Source organism: Dasypus novemcinctus, chromosome 24 (genome assembly GCF_030445035.2).
Source record: "Dasypus novemcinctus isolate mDasNov1 chromosome 24, mDasNov1.1.hap2, whole genome shotgun sequence".
Taxonomy (NCBI): Eukaryota; Metazoa; Chordata; class Mammalia; order Cingulata; family Dasypodidae; genus Dasypus; species Dasypus novemcinctus.
The window spans coordinates 26,158,293-26,168,985 of record NC_080696.1 but is presented as its reverse complement, the minus strand read 5'-3'; the positions used below and the strand labels follow the sequence as shown (position 1 = coordinate 26,168,985).

At 38.1% G+C, this 10,693-nt stretch overlaps 1 pseudogene; it reads right to left on the bottom strand.

Annotated features, from left to right (window-relative positions):
* Nucleotides 1-9,031: 9,031 nt before the first annotated feature.
* Nucleotides 9,032-10,072, bottom strand: LOC105744701 (heterogeneous nuclear ribonucleoprotein A1-like; annotated as a pseudogene).
* Nucleotides 10,073-10,693: the final 621 nt, after the last annotated feature.

The following is a 10,693-nucleotide window of genomic DNA, read 5'->3' as shown; positions in this document are numbered from 1 at the left end:
AGCCCTGGGAAGAGAGAAAGAGCTGGTCACCTGATAGTCTACAGCTGGCCTTTTGGAGAGAGGCACAGCCTAGAAAGTTTCATAGTATACATCAGAACTTGTGGAGAAACAGAAGTGAGCCTGGAGAGAAATGACTCCCAGGAAGAGAGGATCCCAGGTAGCCTGAACTCTTGTAGACATCAACAGCCATCTTAGTCCAACACATGTCAGTAGACTGGTGAAGAAAGTAACTTACCCTTTATGGCCTGGTAACTGTAATCTTCTACACTATACAGTGTACTATAAATACACTTATAATCAACTGATTACCGGTATTTTGCATCTGCATCACTTTGGCTGCCTAATACAGAGGGCAATCTAATCTTGTTCTAGATTGTTAGATGGAAAGCTTTTAGGATTTCACCTTTCAATGTTGTTAGCTGTGGGTTTTTCATATACACCCCTTAAGATGTTGAATAAGTTTCCTTCTATTCCTATCTTTTGCAGTGTTTTTATCAGAAAAAGGTGTTGTATTTTGTCAAATGCTTTTTCTGCATCTATAGAAATAATCATTTGAACTTTTCTTTTGATCTGTTTATGTGGTTTATTACATTGATTGGTTTTATGTTGAACCATCCTTGCACACCAGCAATGAAACCCACTTGGTCATGGAGTAGAATTCCTTTGATTTTTTAAAATTATCTTTTTCTTTTAAAGATACATACACCACACAAAATGTTAAAGTAAAAAATATAAGAGGTTCTCCTATAGCCCCACTCCCTAATGCCCCTCACTCCTCCCACATCAACAACCTCTTTCATCAGGGTAGCATATTCATTGTATTTGATGAGTACATTTTGGAGCACTGCTACACAGCATGGATTCTAGTTTACATTGTAGTTTATACTCTCTCCAACTTTATTCAGTGGGTTATGGCAGGATATATAATGTTCTGCATCTTTCTCTGCATTATCATTCAGGACAACTCCAAGTCCTGAAAATGCCCCAATATCACACCTCTTCTTCCATTTCCCTGCCCTCAGCAACTCCCATGGCCACTGTCTCCACATCAATGATACAGATTCTTCCACTGATAGTCATAATATTTCTATACTAGAATACCAGTAAGTCCATTCTAATCCATATTTTATTCCTCCATCCTAAGTACCCTGGGATGGCAGTGTCTACTCCACCTCTAAATCCAGAGGGGGCTTAGATCCTACATGAATGGAATGGATGGGATTCTTCTGCTTGCAATTGTAGACTCTCAGTTCCTCAGTGTTATGTTTGACTCTCCTCATCTCCCTGTTATCTGACCTGGGTAAGTCCAATGAACCGGAGAGTAGGTGTTGCAACTCTGCTGAGGCTCAGGGCCCAGGCTTTGATGTGCTTTTGAATATGATTCTCAAGTAATTTGTTGAGGACTTTAGCATCAAGTTTCATTAGAAAGTTTAGTCTATAGTTTTCCTTTCTTGTGGTGTCTTTGACTTTGGAATTAGGGTGACACTGACATCCTAGAATGAGTTAATCAATATTTCCTCCTCTTTTGTATTTTGGAAGACTTTAAGCAAAATTGGTGTTAGTTCTTTTGAGAATGTTTGGTAGAATTAATCTGTGAAGCCGTCTGGCCTTGGCTCTTCTTAGTTGCTAGAGGTTCGTTGATGAATTCTACCTCATTACTTGTGATTGGTCTGTTGAGTTTATCAGTTTCTCTTTGGTCAATATAGGTTGCTTATGTGTTTCTAGGAATTTGTCCATTTCCTCTAATTATCCATCTTGTTGTCATATATGTTTTCAGGGTATCCTCATGATACTCATTATTTCTGTGAGTTCAGAAATAACTCAGAATAATGCAGAAATAACTCATTTCTTATTTTATATATTTGCATCTTCTCTCTTTTTTTCTTAGTTAGTCTAAGGATTTACCAATTTCATTAATCTCAAGGAACAAGTTTTTGGTTTTGTTTATTTTTTCTAGTGCTTTCTTATTTTCAACTTCATTTTCATCTGCTCTAATCGTTGTTATTTCTTTCTTTCTACTTGTTATAGTGTTGTTGTTCTTTTCCTACTTCCTCCAAGTGTGCAGTTAGGTCTTTGTTTTTAGCTCTTTCTTCTCTTTTAATATAGGAATTTATGGATATGAATTGCCTGTGTCCACTTTTGTCCATCTTTTGCTCTATCCCATAGGTTTTGATAGATATATTGCCATTTTCATTCATTTCAAAATACTTACTGACTTCTTCTGCAATTTCCTCATTTATCCAAAGTTTTTCTAAGTGTATGTAATTGAACTTCCATAACTTTGTGCCTAACCTGGTTTCTTCATCTTATTAATTTCCAGCTTCATTCCACTATGTTCAGAGAAATTAGTGTAATTTCAATCTTTCTGAATTCATTGAAAGTTCTTCTGTGGCCTAACATGCACCCAAAAAGAATGTATATCCTGCTGTATTTGAGTGTAATGTTCTGTATATATCTATTAGGTCCAAATTCTCTAATGTATTATTCCAGGATTTTGTTTCTTTATTGATTCTCTGTTGAGATGTTCTATCTAAAGTTGATAATGGTGTACAAATGTCCATCACTGTAATGTAGAGGCATCTATTTCTCCATTTAGTTTTCCAGTGTTTGTCTTATGTTTTGAGGTACCTTGGTTAGGTGCATAAATGTTTAAGATTGTTCTTTATTTTTGATAGATTACCCCTTTTATTAGTACATAGTATCCTTCTTTGTCTCTTCAATAGTTCTGCATTTAAAGTCTTTTTCCATTATTTGTATAGCTACCCCTGACTTTTTTTGGTTATTGTTTTCATGTAAATTTGTTTTCCAACCATTCACTTTGAATCCCTGGATTAAGGTGAGCTTCTTGTAGACTGCTTATAGAAGGATCATATTTCCTTTTGCATTCTACCTACCCATGTCTCTTGGCTGGAGAGTTTAATCCATTAAAATTTAATGTTATTATTGTCAAGGAATTGATTTTATTACCCATATTTTCTTTAGGTTCATGTATGCCATAAGTTGTTTTTATTTCTTTTCTTATCTTTTTAATTCTTACACTCTCCTCCAATCCTCTGTCTTCTGTTTTTTATTCTTTTGACCGGCAGAACTCCCTATATTATTTCTTGAAGGGCAAGTTTCTTATTAACAAACTCTCTTAATTTGTGTTTATCTGTGAATATCTTAAATTATCCCTCATTTTTGAAAGCCAGCTTTGTTGGATAGAGAATTCTTGGCTGTAAGTTTTTTTCTTTTAGCACCTTAACTATGTCATGCCACTGCTTCCTTGCCTCCATGGTTTCAAATGAGAAATCTGAAATAATCTTGTTGAGATTCCCCTGTATGTGATTGATCTCTTTTTCCTTGCCCCTTTCAATATTCTCCTTTTTACCTCAGCATTGGACATTTTGACAAGTATACGTCTTGGAGGGGACGTGTTGGGCTTTATACTGTTTGGGATGTGCTGCACTTCCTGGATATGTACACCCATGTCCCTCAATAGGGTTGGGAAGTTTTCAGCCATTATTTCTTCCAACACATTTTCTTTCTGCTTTCGCTTATCTTCTCCCACTGGGATTCCTATACTGTATATGTTTGTGTGTGTCTTCTCATTCAAAGGCATAAGTCTCTGCTGGATTTTTTCTACCTTTTTATCTATCTGTTCTATTGTTTGGTTTCACCTGTACTGTCTTCAACATCACTGATTCTTTCCTCTACTTTTTCAAACATCCTTTTATGTGCTTCCAGTGTATTTTTGATTTCTTGTATAGTGCCATTTATCACCATGCTATCCATTAACTTTTTATGAATGTTTACAATTTATTCAGTGTTTTCTTAATATCATTATATCCTCCTTCACTTCACTAAGTTTATTCATGATGTTTGTTTGAGAATCTCTGATTAGTTGTTTCATGTTCTGCACCTCCTTCTGTTTTTTAGTTCATTGGACTGTGCCATGTATCCTATTTCTTAGTATGGTTTGTAATTTTTTGCTGGTGTCTAGGCATCAGTTTATCTTGATGGGTTTGTTCAGTTGATTAACTTATTTTTCTAATCTAGGGTTTAATTTCATTGTTGATTTGTGTGTGTGGAAGCTTTCACTTTGACACTTTGTTCAGCTTTTTCTATTTCCTTGCTCTTGTCTATGTTCCCTTGGGGAAAAAAAAACTTAGGTCCAGAGCAAAGGAAAGAGGTAGAAAATAAAAAGGATAATATCAATAAGAATAGTAAATGGTAATAAAGGATCCTTATAAGACCTAGGAAAATGAATAATTACCTCAAGCAAGAAGTCCAGATGAATAAGAATAAAAAAGTGGAGTACAAAATAATGAGAGGAGAAACTGAATAGAGAAAAATATATAGAATAAATTAAGAGGCAAAAGTGAAGAGAGTAGAGGGAAAGAGAAAAGAAAACACAAATAGAAAGAAAAGTTAAAAAGGAGAAAAACCAGAGAGAAAAGGAGAGAGAAATGAAAACAAAAATAATTTCCAAAAAGGGTGGAATGTAAGAACAACAGAAAGCAGAAGATAGCACAAGTGGGCACTCCCCAAATTTCTCACAGAAAACAGCTGAGAAGGAGCAAATTCTTCCTGACTGAGCAGTTTTGGAACCAACAGAGGAGGAGGCATAGGGGCATCTATCTGGAGGGAACTGGACAAAGAGATAGAAAGCTCAAGGTAAGTCCATTAATTTCCCATCCCTCTGGCTGGAAACAGCTGGAAACTAAACCCTACCCTTAAGACAAAAAGCCCCCATGAACCCCTTAACCTCCACCAGCCACCAAGTGGGAGAGAACATTCTCTGATTAGAAGAGGGTTCTCATGAAGGGTGGAGAAAGGTTTCCTTTCTGTGAATTTGGTTACCTAGGTCCCCCTTGAACTTCAGGGAGCAGGCCAGGCAACACTGAGTTGGCCCTGGGAAGATGGGAGAGGGGTGTCTACTCAGGCAGCTTGATGTACCCTGCTGCACTGGGAGAGAGGAGCTTTTGTGGGGAGAGAGGGGAGGCAGGCAATTAACTTGCCTGGGGCTGAAAACTATCAAAATTCCAACATCCCTAAGGGATGTGAGTTGTAGGAAGCCTCAATAACCTTTCAGGGGCCTAATTGGGGTCCCCTGGGAGGAGAAGGTTTCTGGAAGTGGATCAAGAGTGGTTTATTTGTGGTGAGTTCAGTCACCAGGGTCCCCTTTGAATCTCGGAAGAGACCTCAAGCAGGTCAGGAGAGGGGAGGGGGATCCATTCAAACAGGCTGTCAAGCCCAACTGCCGGACAAGAGAAAACAATTTGAATGGAAAGAGTGTGGGAACAGATGAGTGCCTAATCAGCAGGATTCTGACAAACTGCAGATTATAACCGGTCTGAGGGTAAGTGGGCAGACAGCTTTCTGAAAGGCTAACTGACCCAAGGAGAAAGTTTGGCTCAGTGGAAGAGTTCCTGCCTTGAATATATGACCAGCTCTTTTTAGAGAAGTGATCCACTGGGTTATCAGACATCCTGCTGATACATTGGGACAGGGATCATATAGACATTCTTTTTGTATTACCTTTTCTTGGATCTCTTATTTTTCTTGAAATCATTTCCTTTTTTATTTTAACTTAGTTTACTCAAAAAAATTTAGTTCAAAACCTGCAGAGGGCAGGTTGTAGTGTAATTGATTGATGAACACCAGCTACCTGAGAAACTCCTTAGGGAGCTAAGAGGGAAGGCTGTTTTACCATGGTTTTTGTTTTCTTCTTTGTTCATTTTTGTAATTTTTTTCTTTTATTCATCCTCTTTCTTTCCCCCCTTTTTAATTAGTTGCTGCTGCCTTGCTTCTTCTGTGATGTCTTTGCCATTACTATTTTTTGTTTTATTTCTCTATGTTTTTCTAATTTTTTGAAAGATACTTAGATTACATCAATGTTATATTGAATATATAGGCAATTCCTATATGTTCCATTCACACATCCCACATTTGCCCACATTGCCAACATCTTTCATTAATGTGGCACATTCATTGCAATTGATAAACACATTTTGAAGCATTGCCACTAAGCATGGATTATAGTTTACATTGTAGTTTACACTTTCTCTCACTCAATCCTGTAGATTATGGCAAGATACATAATGACCTGTATTAGTGTAATGCCATTAAGAACAGTTATTGAGTCTCAGAAATATCCTGTATTATACCTTCTTTTCCTATCCCTATGCCCAGATTCTCCAGTGGCCACCACCTCCACATCAATGATCTTTCTTCCATTGCTAGACACAATAAGTATATAGGAGAATACTAGTAAGTCTACTTTAGTCCTTAGATCATTCCCCATCCTGAGGATTATGTGATAGTGATGCCCACTTCACCTTTAATTGAAGGGTGCCTTTGATCCTACAGAGCCAACTGCTTGCAGTTGTAGACATTCTCAGTTCCTTTGTATGTTGATTATCCATCATTTCTTCCCTCCCAGATGTCCAGGGTGAATCCAATGAACTGGAGAGTAAGTGTTGCAACTCTGTTGAGATTCAGGGTCCAGCTTGAACATGAACTGCCCCAAGATATAAGTCTCTTGGATATACAACGACCAACTCTGTTACTAGTTATGGGTTCAAATGGAAGGACAGAAGAGCCATGTATAGGGAAAACACTGCTGAGTACAATTCTGTCACACGGTTGAGCATAAATTCCAAAGTATGTTCTACTGGCATGGGACCAAACTCCTGAGTTATCTGCCTGGACTATTGTGTCTGGATATCTCCTTACCCCTCAGGAGCCCCTTGTATCTACTTTGGAAGTCAGTGAGATCCTCTGAGATGTGCATAAGTGTTACCTCTGGAATGAGCTCTCAACTCACTTCGAAGTCTCTTAGCCATATAAACTCACTTGTCTTTAACTTTACCTCCTTTTTGTCAAGGTCTTTTTTTCCATTTGTATTGCTTGTTGGTACTTGGTAGTAATCCCTCATTGCCAGGAAGGCTCAACCCAGGGAGGCATATCCCAAGCTGGAAGGAAGTTATTGCATTTCTATATTTAGTTCATCTTAGGAAGAGGCCACATTTGAATATCAAGGAATTTCCCAATAGGTAACACTTAGGCCCCCTAAAACACTAGGATAAGTTTCAATTTCAATAGCAAAGGCTTATAAGCATAGTCATCAATATCAAGGGGCCATCAATGGACCATCCTCATTCACTAGTCATTGCCCATGTACTTGAGGGATTCTTACTGATCCACTAGAGAATGTGACAGAGCTCCTCAGGATGGGAATTTGATACTCTTTTGGTTATTGTGTGAGTGTCCACCCACTGTGATATTACCCCATGAACATTTGAACACATTCATATGCCTCATTTGTATGTCAGGTGAACTTCTTCCCATGTATTCCTAATCACTGACACCCCCCAAAAATAACATTCCCTGCAACAGTTTTAACCCTTCTGTGATCCAAAATTTTTTCAAAAGTGAAGCCAATAGTTAAATACAATTAATAAGAAAATGAAATAATAATGATTGTTACAAATGGGAGGATTGGGAAGGGAGCATGTGGACACTGGGTATTGGTGGGTACATAGCTAAAATTTCAAGTTCAGAAATGCTCTTTTTGCAATATGACAAGGAAGGGTTACTGGTTTAGGGTGTCAGATGAGGGCACATTTGGGAAGGGAGCACCTGTGACAGGTTTCTAGGGAGTAAGTGAGTGATCATTTTGTCATAGTGTGTTGAATCAGTGGGTAAAGGCCCTCACAATGAGCAGGAAGGTGTGGGACTCCATCCTGAGGAGGACTACTATGTTCTCAAACAGAGGAGTGGGAGTCTCTCAAAGAATGAGTGATACCTAATAGGAGAAAACAAGCCAGTGCCTCAAACTCACAGTTTTGTTGCAAGTATCTATGAATCTTGTCCTTCAAGGAGTGAAGCCTGGTGTTCACCATAGGACCCAAGGGGAGGAGGAGGGAGAATATAATAGAAGGGACAGGGGGTATTTAAGGGGCAATAGAAGTGTTCACATGATCTTGCAATGATGGATACAGGCTATGTTGAATTTCATCAAAAATTTATAAATATGTATGGCCCAAATGTAAAACATAATGTAAACCATTGATGATGGTTAATAGCTATATTTCAATACTTGTACATCAGTTGTAACAAATGTATCATCCACATATAAAAAGTTATTAATATGGGAAGAGGAGAAAGAGTGAGGATGTTGGGTATATGGACATCTCCTATATTCTGTATATGATTTTATTGTAACCAAAAATTCTTTGGAGACAAAATGAAAAAAATTAAGATATTGGGGAAATAAATGGAAGAAAATATTGTCACTGTACATACAGGGCAACAGATCATAGAATGATAAAAGGCAAACTGTAAAAATTTTAATATTTTTATTGTATTTTTTCAAGAGGATATCAAATTGTTTATTGATTACACATGATATGGATGATGCAAAAGCTTTATTTCCCATCTATAACTTCATCTGGTACCATTTATTCAATTTAGATATATTGCATAGAATATACCAACAATCATTTTCATAAACAAATAAAATTCTATAATTTTACTTGGGTGTGTCAGTTCAACTACACAAGGTTTGTGAAGACACAAGCAGTCTTCTAAAATTTTAAGTGAATTTGAATGGAACGTAGCATCACCCTGAAGGAATTCTAGCTTTTTACTGTTGGATCAATTTATCAAGATGGTTTTAGAGTAGACTAACTTTACATAGCACATTTTTAAAAAGGCACATTTATTCAGTGTCATGATCAGACTATTACATTTAACAATCAACAGCACGGGTGCAAAAAAATATCTAACTTAAAATTCTTTGTTGGAATGCTTTACACTTTCCACAGAACAGAAACTAAAATAACCTGTTATACAATTACTCACAAATACAGTTCTCATGTTTTTTTGCCCATACACATGTGTATTGTCTAAAACATGTCTTCTTTGTACCAGGTAGGCCCTGCCACCACTGTGCTTGGCAGAGTTCACAAATATGTTGTAACTTATAGCTTCCTGTCACTTCTCTGGCTCTCCTCTCCTGGTAAGCTTTGTTTACTCACAGTAGTAATTAAAACCTTCTGTCACTATCAGAGCTACTGCTGCTGCTGGAACCACCATATAACCTTCTTTTTGTGGTTTGGCAAAGTATTGGCTTCCAAACCCATAAGGGCCAGAGCTTCTGCCTCCAAACTTTCCTCCTCTCATGGGTCCATAATTTGAAGACTGATTGTTGTACTTGCCAAATTCATTGTAGCTTCTACCACCTCCAAAATTGCTCCCATCATTACCAAAGCCATTATAGTCACCCCTGCTGCCACCAAAGTCACCTTGACCACTGAAGTTTCCTCCATGACAAAATTGTCATTCCCACTAAAACCACCTCCATGACCATCATCAATATTCCCTGAATCACTTTGACCTCTTTGGCTGGATGAAGCACTGGCCATCTCTTGCTTAGACAGAGCTTTCTTTACTTCACAGTTGTGGCCACTCACAGTATGGTGTTTCTGAATGACAGTCTTATCCACAGAGTCATGGTCATTAAAAGTTACAAAAGCAAAGCCTCTCTTCTTGCCACTGCCTCAGTCAGTCATGATTTCAATTACTTCAAATTTCCCATACTGCTCAAAATAGTCTCTGAGGTGATGCTCTTCAGTGTCTTCTTTAATACCACAAAGGTTGCTAGCTTACTCCTTTCTCTTGTGCACACTGCTGAGGAGGCATCATTAAAATCTTTCCTCCCACCACAGTCATGTCTAAGTCAGTCTCCTAAAGAGCCTGAACAGCTGCAGAAGTTCTTCATCAGAGATTAAGATTTGAAACAACCAACGAGAGTCTGAGGGGCCATTTTGAGCAATGGGGAAAACTCATGGGCTGTGTGGTAATGAGAGATCCAAACACCAAGCACTCCAGAGACTTTAGGTTTGTCACATATGCCACTGTAGAGAAGGTGGATGCAGTCATGAATGCAAGTGCACACAAGATGGATGGAAGAGTTGTGGAACCAAAGAGGGCTATCTCAAGAGAAGAATCCCAAAGACCAGGTGTCCACTTACCTGTGAAAAAGATCTTTGTTGATGGTATTAAAGAAGACACTGAAGAGCATCATTATCTTTTGATATCCCAAATTTTCATTTTATTTTTAATGAATAAATTTTAAGAAATTGTTCTGTATTTTATTTTTTTCCCCTTCCTTGGTTTTCCTTGTTGTGTTTGTGTGCCCCATTTTGTTTACTTACTTTTCAAAACTAAGTAAAATACCTGCTTATTCACTGCTATGTACTTACATTGACTTACAATATATGTTGGATATTGACACAGTGGTTAGAGATTCACATGACAACTTAGGGAGTGCTAAGTTTCCATTCTGGGGAGCTGTGTTGCATTCCCCAGTGGAACAGCAACAATCTTCCAAGTGTGAGGGCAATGGTCAGTAAAGAAGGATGGTCTAATGATGGGCCCTTGATACTGATGACTATGCTTATGAATCTGTTGTGCTTGAAATTTCAACTTGGCCTAGCATTGCAGGATGCCTAAGAGTTACATCCTGAAATCCTCCATGTTGCCCAAATGTGGCCCCTCTCTAAGCCAAGCTCAGCAAGTAAATGCATTACCTTCCTCTCCATGTGGGGCATGAGTTCAAGGAATGAGCCTCCCCAGTGCTGAGGGATTACTACCAAGCACCTGCTGGTGATGCAACTAAAAAAAGACTTTGGATAAAAGGGGTTGA